Consider the following 9,994-nt stretch of genomic DNA (forward strand, 5'->3'; position numbering starts at 1 on the left):
TTACATTTGAATTATTATGATTTTTTTTGGTATTTTCTTCACATTATTTTTATAATTATATTCTCCGCGTTTTAATCCATAAACATTAACTGAAACTCCCGAATTTAGTTTTTCAAATTTTTCGACATCTTTTAACGAAACCGGGAAAGATAAAGTTGTAAAATCATAGCTACCCTCTACTTCATTATAATTCAAACCTAATCTTTTGGCATGAATCGGATTGACTAGCTTGGCTAATATGGTATACTTGAAACAATTTCGTCGTCATTTTTTACATTGATAGTTGATTTTTTCGACTGTATACTACTATACTAACTGGCAGTGGTATGTATGATGAACCCCCCAAAGGTTTATTAATATTAACGTTTATTATTAATCCGTCAAAACTATGTAATACAAAACCGCTACCCTTAAGAACCATTTCTTCTTTTTCTTGCAGCAACTTCAAAAAATCTACTTCCAACAGTTGATTTATATCGTCCGCTTCAAATACGGACCTCGATTGTGTTTTAAATGCTCTGTTTTGTTTGTTATCCGTATTTGGTAGAGTATATGTAGCCTCTAATTTTTTATTGTACTTAATTGATGACTGTTTAACTGCATCATCGATTATTTCATACAAACCGGGCTTTGAAATTTCTAAAAACTCCCTCGCGTCTATAATATTATCTAAATTCTTCTTATAAAATTCTGTACATAACCCTTTAAAAGCAAACTTTGTTTTTACGAATTTCGTGCACGTAGTCTTGTTCATTCGGATACGTTTATTATTAACCATTGTAATAACGTAAAATTAGATAAAATAAAAATACAAATATAAATACGGCTCCTGCCGATAGTTATATTAAAATAGTAAAAGTTAGAATAGTAAAGTTGCGCTATTACCTTCCTCCAGGTGTTCGGAGGGCTCTCGAGATCGTGTATTCGAGAATTATATCAAATACACCGTACAATATGATTTTATGGAAAAAAGCACATAGAACGTATTGACTGCAATCAACATAAAATATTATATCAAATGCCTTACCTGATTCGCAGTTGTTCGTAGACAATATTGTTATAGTTTTAGGTTTTAGATAAAATAAAGTACTACTTCAAATACATAGATTGAATTAACGAACGCACTGATTATTGCTTGCATAAGAAGTCCAGTTGTCGCTCGTTGAAATCGGTTTGATACTTGAGAGGTTGTTACTTTGGTGGTTGGTGCTCATGCACTGGTTTAAGGGACGGACGCGAGGATGCTGACCAGAGAGTGGAGGGTGGCTTTGTCACTAACTTATTGTGGGCCTGGGAACTAGATTATTCTTTGGCGTCAGCATAAAATAAGGTCACACACATCCTACGTAATATTGTTATGAGTGCGTGTCGAATTATTAGTTGTCGTTGTCAATGGTTTTATTTGATGCGACCGATTTCTACAAGCGACAGTCTGGCCGTTGTTTATTATTCTGTAAAATTTTAAGTTTATTATAAGGGTGTGTGAGCATATCATTACATCCACCCTGCACTTTTTGGTGTTGTGCCCTCACAACACCACTCGTGGGTGAGAGTGAGAGCAATACAAATATTTAAGTAGAGGAGAGATTAAGTTAGAAAAAGTTGAAAGTTGAAAAATTAAAAGTTGAAAGTTGAAAGTTGAAAGTTGAAAAAAGTTATACAATTTAAACTGGACATTTATATATGTATATATATATATATAAAGAAAACAAATTTTACTATACAATCTAAAAGGGGCAATGTAAGTAATATTAAAGTTTACATAATACATTGGAAACAAAAATTTAGGAAGATAGAACTGAAGCTGAAAGTTCGTATTCCCCGCATTCTATTGATGTGTTTCTATTCTTATATATTTTATATTTAAGTTCCCTATCTGGTGTTGTAATGATAGCTATACAGTTTTTTTTTTTTTTAATTTTAATATTTGTGTACAATATTTTGTCATGTTGATATGTTATGAATTTTACATATTTTGGTTCTTTAACCTATATATTCTACATAGTTTTAACTTTTAACTAATCTAATTATACATTTTTTATATTTACTTTGCTTACAATGTATTTAGTTCATAGACATTTTTTTTTTTGTTTCTATGATAACTTAAAAGTTAAACAAAGTTAATTTTTTTTTATATATATATTTTTTTTTTTGGTATTTCTTATGCTTAACATTTATTTTCTTATTAGTACTAGCTTAAAATTAAGTTAATCATTTTACATTTTTTTTTTTTTTAAACTTTTTTTTTTACATTTGTTTTTATGCTTATGCTGACTTAAATAAATTATAAAAATTTTACACATTCTTTGTACTTGACTTGCTTTAACATTTTTTTTTTTATATCTTATACTAACTTAAATTAGGTTAATCATTTTACATTTTTTTTTTTTTAAACTTTTTTTTTTACATTTGTTTTCATGCTTATGCTGACTTAAATAAATTATAAAAATTTTACACATTCTTTGTACTTGACTTGCTTTAACATTTTTTTTTTTTATATCTTATACTAACTTAAATTAGGTTAATCATTTTACATTTTTTTTTTTTTAAACTTTTTTTTTTACATTTGTTTTCATGCTTATGCTGACTTAAATAAATTATAAAAAATTTTACACATTCTTTGTACTTGACTTGCTTTAACATTTTTTTTTTTTATATCTTATACTAACTTAAATTAGGTTAATCATTTTACATTTTTTTTTTTTAAACTTTTTTTTTTTTTACATTTGTTTTCAAGCTTATGCTGACTTAAATTAGGTTTTAATGCTTATGTAAGTAACTTAAGGTATGTTATTTGTATTTGTTAACGTTATTCTGTAAATTTTTTATTTAAAATCTATAATTTATGTGTATATTACTAAAGAGAAATGAATAGTTTGAGTGTGTTGTGCGACGTCTCGGTTTCCATTTTTTTTTTATATTATTATTATTAATGTAATTCTGTGTTTATAATGTATATATTATATAGTTAGATATATTTTTTATACTGATAGTCTTCTGTTGTTCGATTTTAATAATTGTTCGGATTCTTTGTCGTGCCTTTTATTTTTTATTGTTCTAAGCTGGCAATTGCTGGAACTGTATTGTTTTTTATGCGTGTTATGCATTAAGTGGTGCGTTACGTTGGAGAATAAGCCCGCAATAAGTTTGATGCTCCACCCGAATGTTTTGTATAGTAAAGTGATATTTAGTCCAGTGTTTATGGATGTTATGATCATTTTACAAATTATGACTAATCCTAGCACGCCAGAAACTCGTGAACCAGCCCCACATGTTGTGTAATTCCTGATGTACTAATTTACTTATAGTTTGCTCATCTATTAGGTTTTTTATGTTTATGCCCTGGTTTATAACGTCATGGCCTAGTGTCTGTCGTATTAAATTTCTTTGGGCCGTTTCAGATTCTTGAGGGAACATTAGGTGATTTTGGAGTGCTTTCATGATGTCGGGTGTGTATATGCCTGCCGTCATAAAATTATCTGAACTTTCGTATGACCAACTTAGTGTGGTGTCTGGTTTTAGTGTTTGTGGATTATTAACTTTATGGGGCTTTGGTGTTAATGAAAACCATTTTCCATTTTTTTGGAAAGCGGGTGGCAGATATTCATTGCAATCAATCTGTGTTCTGTAAGTTTGAAGTATGTGTGATTTTGGGGTCATGAATTGTGTTCTATTGTTATACAGTACTGGTAATTCGTTGAAGCATGAGGTTTGTATAGATATCTCTACATTAACAGGCTTACATTTTTGGAGATATATGATTTCCCCGTTTTTTATAGCAATATATCCGGGTCCTTCTCCTATGGTGTATGCGAATTCGGAAAGGCTATATGAAGCGAGGGTGAGTTTCTGTAAGAGGAGCTGTCTTTCAAAATTACATTGTTTTTTTATGAGGTCTTCGTAAAGCTTGGTCATTGTTCTTTTTATCGTGTATTCTAGGTATACAAATTTTGTGTTGATATAAGATAGTAGGTCAGTATTAAAAGGTTGAATTTGTTTGGGAGTGAAACTGTTTGCGTAAATTGGGTGGGATATAATTAGTAATTGATTGTTTTCAGTCTGAATGACCGGAATATTGCACGCGAATGTCATAGATACTTTTTTTAGCGCAAAAGCTATGTAGGTTGTCTCTACAACGTATGTTTCAATCTTATAATTGTTATGGGTTTCGGCTGTGACAATAGAGGCTGGTCCGTCATATAATACGTCGTATTCTGATATACTACAGTCTTGTCTTTCGTTTGTCCATATTATTTCCCCCTTGTATTGGTCAAGCCCATAAGAATCTGATAACTTTAATCTAGACCCTGTCGGTAAAATTAGAATATTTTCTTTGGTGTTTGCCATGGCTGTGCCCTCAGATAGATGAATGTTATATTTAGCCTGTACTATTACATTATTCCATGTACCCCTGGCATTTGTAAATGTTGTTCCTATACAGTTGCCATTTTTGTCTAAAGATCCACCACTTGTGTGTGATGTAATGAAAGTTTCATTTATATGTAGGCCTGATATTATACCTCCCAACGGGGTTTGATATATTAGTTTGTGGTGCACTTCTTCGCATCGAGCGTGTCCTAATTCAATTATTTCAGAATAAAATCCCCCTTCTACCATTTGTGCGTCTTCGAATGTGGAGCATCTTGTTATTAAGTAATCTATGGAAATTAGACATGATTTGTATTGTTGTGAATGTATTTCAATTTTCTGCAATAATTTTATTTTAGGTATTGATTGTATCTCTGTGGGTTTTGGATTTTCGCAAAAGTCTACGTTTATGCTATTAAATGCACTTATGTTGACTTGTGGACCTCCGCAGTCGTAAGCTATGAATGTTTGTGTGGGATTAAATTTTAGGATAAGAATAAATGTGAATACTAATTTTGTATTAAGTGACTGCATCTTTGTAAAATTGTTGTGTGCGTTTATTATTATTTTTTTTTTTTTTTAGGGTAATATTTAATTATATATTCGTTTATTAATTATTTATGTATGTTTTAGTTATGGGTGATTTGGTGTTTTGGTTTGGTCTCTGAAACAATATATTGTTAGTGTGTGTTTGTAATATTTAGGTACCTGTATAATAAAACATAATATGAAACAATATATGATAAATAAATCATATTAAAATATATAGTGTATTACATATTATAGAAAAAAAAAAATTTTTTTTTTTTGAGTAATAGTGGGTTTACCTATTATGGCTGGGATATTTTTATATGTATGGTTTTATTTACTGAATTTGTAATTTAAGTTATGTGATACATAATAATAATAAATAATGTGCATACAAATGTAATAATGCACTAGTCTTAAATTTAAATTAATAGTGTATTTTCCATTATTTTTGTGTAAGTATTAATATTCAATTCATATTGTTAGAAATTATTGTGGTGCGTGTTATATAAATAATTTGGTTTGGTTGATATATTTTTTATATGTTATATTGACATGTCTTACATTTTTATGCATTTTATGATATTTAATAGGTTGTTTGTGTTTATTTTATTGTTGTAATAATTTAAAAGAAAGAGAGAGGAAAGAAAAACAAAAGTATATGTATATATTTATATTTTGACGGGCTGAGCCCATTGTGTTTTAAATTAATTATATTGGTATTTAAAGAGTTAAAATCGAGAATGCCTTAATTTAGTCCCTTCTGTAGTATGGTTTTAACCTCCGTACATGTATAGTGTCGACGGTTTCTTTGTTGTTTAATGTCATTTTTATCGGGATTTTTATTTTATAATTTAAGTCGTTAATTTTGTCTATTATTTTGAATGGTCCTCTACTCTGTACATGGGTCCTAGTTTGGGAGACTTTCCCACTTCGAGGAATGGAAAACTAATCATAACTAAGTCATTAATGTTATAGTTTATTGCTGTATGTGTTTTTTTTGAATTATTTGAGCTTTATGAATTTGCCGTGGTATCTTGTTTCTTATTTTGTTTAGTTCTATTAGTGATTGTTTTAAATAATATGGTACGTTTTCGGGAATGATTTTGTTATCTATGGGAAATATTGGTTCAAAACCGTGCATTAGGTAAAACGGGCTAAACTTGGTGGTAGTTTGGGGTGTGGCATTGTATGCTAGTGTTATGTATGGCAGGAAATATGACCATTTTGTTTGATCATTATTTGTTAAGTAGTTTTTTAAAGAGCCTGTTAGTACACCATTAATTTTTTCAACTAGCCCCTGTGTCTGCGATGAATAACTCGTTGACAAAGTTTGTTTTATTCCTAAATTTGAACATATATCAGTGATTAATTTATTTATGAAATGAGTGCCTCGGTCGGACGAAAAGTTTCTAAAACAGCCCCAATGTGATACTATTTCTATTAAAAATTTGGCAGTTGCTTCGGCCGTGGCCGATTCAACTGCCTTGGTAAATATGTATTTTGTGGTGTTGCATGCGGCTACTAGAACATATCGTTTTTTGTTGCTTGATACTAGGGGGCCTAAGTAATCAAATGTTATCCTATCTAATGGTCTCCCTGTCGTTATTGGTATTGGATGTAATAAACCTATTGGTTTACCGCTCATTTTTTTATTGATTTGACATTCATCACAAGATTTAATAAAATTAGTGGTGTCTTTGTGTAACGAAGGCCAATAATATTTGTTTTGAATTTTATGAATAGTGCGTGATATGCCTGTGTGTCCACCTGTCGGTGAATCGTGATAGGATTCTAATATTTCATGAATCAATGTTTTTGGTATTACAAGAATTGGGTTATAACTTTTCGGTGGTGTGTATCTTTTATAATACAATATTTCATTTTGTAATGTAAATTGTCTAGATTTTCTTCTTATGTTGGTGGGTATCTCCATATTTGATAGTGCTTTTATTATGTCATTACAAAATTGGTCATTTTTTTGTTGTGTTTTAATATCGTGTAAGCTAGTCAATGCATCGTTGTCGTCATTAATGATATTCATAATTTTAATATTGCTAATTGCATTTCTTGATAGCGAGTCAGCGACTTTGTTTTCTTTACCTTTTATGTATTTAATATCGAAATCGAAGTCCAATAATTTTAATGTTAGCCTAGCTATCCTAGCGGAAGGTATTTTTAGGTTGTTATAATATTGTAAGCTTATGTTGTCACAAAATACAGTAAATTTACGTCCCCACAAGTATTCTCGAAAATATTGGACACCAAAACATAAACCAAGTAACTCGAGGGTTGTGGAAGAATAAGTCTTTTCTGAATCTAATAACTTTCTAGATGCATATCCTACAGGGCGTAATGTGTTTATGTCATCGGATTTTTCAATACATGCTCCTAATCCTAATATAGACGCGTCTATTGTTAAATATACGTGTTTATCATCGTTAAAATGTAATAAGAGGGGCTTCGAAGTTAAGCATTTTTTTAGTTTATTGAACGTTTCTTCGTGTTCGTCAAGCCAGATTATTTTATTTTTACCAACTTTTATTAATTCGGTGAGTGGGTGTGCAATTTTAGCAAATTCTTTAATATGTTTCCTATAGTATGAGCACATGCCGATAAATGACCTGACGTCTTTTATTGTTTTTGGTCTATTAAATTCAGTGATTGCTATTGTATTTCTGTTTAACGGTCGAATACCAATTGTTGATATTTCATGTCCTAATAATTCGATTTTATCGTAGAAAAAATTACATTTTTTTGTTTTCAATGAAAAATTAGTTTTGTCAATGATTTCAAATGCTACGCGTAGGTTGATTATCGCCTGATCAAAGTTACTGCCATAGGATACTAAATCATCAATGTAAATTATAATAGATTTGTATAAAATATGTGAAAATGATTTATTTAATTCTCTCTGGAATATAGCACTACTATTTTTGAAGCCTTGCGGAAGTCTCGTAAATGTTAATAATCCTAATACAGAAGTGAATGCAAGTTTGAACTGGTCTTTTTCTTCAACAGAAATTTGAAAATAACCACTATTTAAATCTAAGGAACTGAAATATTTTGATCCTTCTAAAGCTCTGAATAAATCTGCGGTCCGAGGTAGTGGACATTGATCGCATTCTACTCTATCATTAAGTTCTTTGTAGGATACTACTAAACGATATGAGCCTATCTCTTTCTTCTTTACAAGGAAGGCTGGGGCGGCAAATTTTGAAACTACTGGTTTTACGATGTTTGCTTTTAAAAGTTTGTCAATTTGGCTTACTAGTTCTTGACGCTGTTGTGGTGATACTCTATGGGGTGCATTAAACTTTGGTTCTTTATACATCGGCTTCATTTTGATCTCGCAAGGTTTAATATTAGCGGCTTTTATATTGGAGGTGTCTGTAGTAAAAACGTGATTATATTCAGTTAATAGTTGAATAACTTGGTTGTGTTGTGTTATACTTAATTTCGGAGAAATAGAAAAGGGTGTGCCCTCAGAATCTGTTAAAAAATGTTTTGTATTTGAGTTTATATAGTTTACACTTTCGACTTTAGGGATATTAGTTTCTTCGACTTTTCTGTTGTTAACCCTTTCAATGGATTCGCATACTGGTGATTTGTGTGTGTGTGTGTTAAAGGGTTCTGTTATTTCTTTATTTATTTTTGTATAATTATGAGTTGGAACTATTTGTATTTTATTTATATTATTCATTGCATTTTTACTATCGTTTCTTATTTGTTTATATTTTATATTGCTTTTTAGTGAAATGAGTGTCGGCATTTCTTGTATGTGGATTATATTTTTAGGAATTTTGTTGGATTTTGTTGTTGTCAAAGTGCCTGGTATCCAATGAGTATTTTTACTAACGTTATATAGCATTATGGGTGACCTATTGCCGTAACCATATATTATACCCGTATTATTGTCGTCATTATATATGTAAGTATCATGGTCGTAATAATGTGCTATCGCGGCTAATTCCTCGTCTGACCACCAATAATTTGGTAATTCGTTTAGACCTAATAATTGTAATATCTCTAATATTGAAGTTATTTTATTGATTTTATGGTCATTTAAAGCATTGCAGACGGCGTATATCCCACAGTTCCCATCACTGAGTACGTTTTCTCCTGGTTTGAAATTAGAAAATATATTATAGGCTTGATCGTTGTACTTGGGTTGTGTGACGTTTATTTTTGTTTCGTTTTTATTGTTACTATTGTCGAGAAAATTATGAATATTATTTATTATATCAGAATGTTCTTTTGATTTCAAATTTTGTGATATGCTTTCCTCATTTTTATGGTATATATGTATTTCGATGTTAGTGTTTTGAAACTCTGAATATAGTAATTGTTTTACAACGGACCAATTTAGTTTGTCTAGCCCCGATGCTAGTGTGGGCATTGCAATTTTTGAAATATTTAGCTTTATGGCTTCAATTTTTAGGTTGTGAATTGAAGATTTTAGGTCTTCATATTTAGGCTTGTGATAGTGTAATACTTTTGTTATTAAATGAAATATAGTTTTATGATTGCTGTTTATAGGTATGGTGTTTCCCACATTTATCTTTTGTAATGCAAGTTGTGGTCTGGTGTCACCGTATACTTTGCATATTAAATTTGCTATACCCTTATTCATTTTGAGGTCAGTAGATATACAGTGTGCTATAGCGAAGTTATCTGGGCAATTAAATATGCTACCTTTTACTTCTATAATATTATCGGTATTATTTATACAGTTTATCGCGTTTATGTAGTTAATTTTTAGCTGAATGTTTAAATTATTATTTAGAATAATATTATTGTCTTTAAAATCGATTAAGGCATTGTTTTTTATTAAAACATTATTTCCTAGTATTATTGCGCTAGATAGATTTTTGACAACGTAGGTTTCTACATCGAAGTTGCATTTGTTAATTTTGATTTTGATTTTTGTTAAACCTGCCACGCATAGTGGTTTATTATCTGGTCCTGATAAGTGTATAGTGCTTAGCGTTATTGTATATTCTAAGGGTAATAATTCTTGTCGAATACAACATATGTTTGCCCCCGTGTCAACTGTTATTGGTAAAGTGATATTATTGAATTCAGCTTCGATGTAAAG

General features: G+C 30.2%; 1 pseudogene; it reads right to left on the minus strand.

Moving 5' to 3' along the window:
• Positions 1-1,771, minus strand: LOC132938571 (uncharacterized; annotated as a pseudogene).
• Positions 1,772-9,994: the final 8,223 nt, after the last annotated feature.

This window comes from Metopolophium dirhodum, chromosome 1 (genome assembly GCF_019925205.1).
Source record: "Metopolophium dirhodum isolate CAU chromosome 1, ASM1992520v1, whole genome shotgun sequence".
In the NCBI taxonomy this organism is placed as follows: domain Eukaryota; kingdom Metazoa; phylum Arthropoda; class Insecta; order Hemiptera; family Aphididae; genus Metopolophium; species Metopolophium dirhodum.